Below are 451 nucleotides of genomic sequence, written 5' to 3' on the forward strand. Positions count from 1 at the left end.
ATGAAGACGTTTGGATTACATTTCCGCAGATGTAGATTGGGGACTGGATTTATCGTTGTTGAGCCTTGCATGTGATAGGGTACACGTAAAAAAGTAAATGTTTTAGGGGGAAGAATGGCGTTGGATCTGAAAGTTAACATGGGGTGATTCTGATGAAATGAATCGGGATAGGAGAGGGGTTCACCAATGAATCCCTTTTAACAGACTAATGTCATATCCTTTGGACTGGTCTAGAAACACCCCAGTCAAATATTTCCTGGTATTGAAGAGAGAGTGCATTTTTTCCCTGGGCCGGGTTATTTGGTTTACCATGGATTGGCCGGCTATGATGCCTGCCTGCCCATTCAAGAAGATCTGTACTGTGACAGCACTCAATTTACACAGTAACTGGGCTTACTGCTAAGTGTGTCGAACAAAATATTTTCGTTTCCATGGCTCGGTAACTAAGGAG

The sequence above is a fragment of the Ischnura elegans genome (genome assembly GCF_921293095.1).
Source record: "Ischnura elegans chromosome 13 unlocalized genomic scaffold, ioIscEleg1.1 SUPER_13_unloc_1, whole genome shotgun sequence".
Taxonomy (NCBI): domain Eukaryota; kingdom Metazoa; phylum Arthropoda; class Insecta; order Odonata; family Coenagrionidae; genus Ischnura; species Ischnura elegans.